We start from the raw sequence: 1,017 nt of genomic DNA on the forward strand, positions 1-1,017 counted from the left end.
GGGCCCAGCAGATTATTATTATTATTATTTTCCAGATTTTTTATTGTCATTACACGGTCACAAGTACGGTGCAACGAAATTCACGCTCTCCCTTTGGGGAGCAGTAGGCTGCCATTGTGCAGTGCCTGGGGAGCAGTGGGGGGTTAAGGGTCTTTGCTCAAGGAGTCAGGGGGGCAGTCTGTGGGCACTCTCAGGATTCCCAGCGCAATGCCCAACCACTAGGTCGCCACTCCCCAAAGCAGATATTAGCATGAAGTGTCTTGTGTAAGGACCAACAATTGCAGCTCATTCCACCCAGCTGGGATACAAACCCATGCTTCCTGTAGCAGGACAGGTGACTTACCATTTGAGCTAGCCAGCCGCTCATTATTGTATGTTCAAAAATAATATAATGTGCAACCCAGTTTTGGATTGCCAAACATCAAAGTGCTGTCAGCTGCAAGGGGTACAGGCCTGAAGAAGAAAATCTACTCTGCATTCTTGTCCTTCAGGATATACTCTCCCACATATGGAGCTGTGCTGAGTCTAGTCTCCAAGACCAGTTCTCATCATTCAAAGTGGCTGGATAGGTTGGCCAAATGTGTATGGATGTCTGTTCAGGTGAGAAGGAGGAAATCAGGGCATACCTGATAGCCTTCAATGCAATAGGCCCTTTCTTTCATGTCAGGGCCTCCCAGACCTTGAGGAAGGCATCTGCCAACTCCTGGACAGTCTGTGGTGCAACATGACGTTGGTGGATGGATCAGACATGATGTCCCAAACCTGGATTGGATTCAGGTCTGCGGAATGGGCGGGTCAGTTAATAGCTTCAATCACTCATGAGGTCTAGAATTGTCTTGCATTAGGGAGGAAACCAGCCAACCGCATCAGCGTATGGTCTCAAATGGAGTCTAAGGATCTGATTTTGGTGCTTGATGGCAGTCATGCTACCTCTGGTGAGCACATGGAGGGGCGTACGGTAGAGTCCTGCACAGGTCGAGTTTTACCAACCCGCACCCGCCCGAACCCGTTAGGACG

This window comes from Cyprinodon variegatus, unplaced genomic scaffold (genome assembly GCF_000732505.1).
Source record: "Cyprinodon variegatus isolate N-32 unplaced genomic scaffold, C_variegatus-1.0 Scaffold899, whole genome shotgun sequence".
NCBI classification, from domain to species: Eukaryota; Metazoa; Chordata; class Actinopteri; order Cyprinodontiformes; family Cyprinodontidae; genus Cyprinodon; species Cyprinodon variegatus.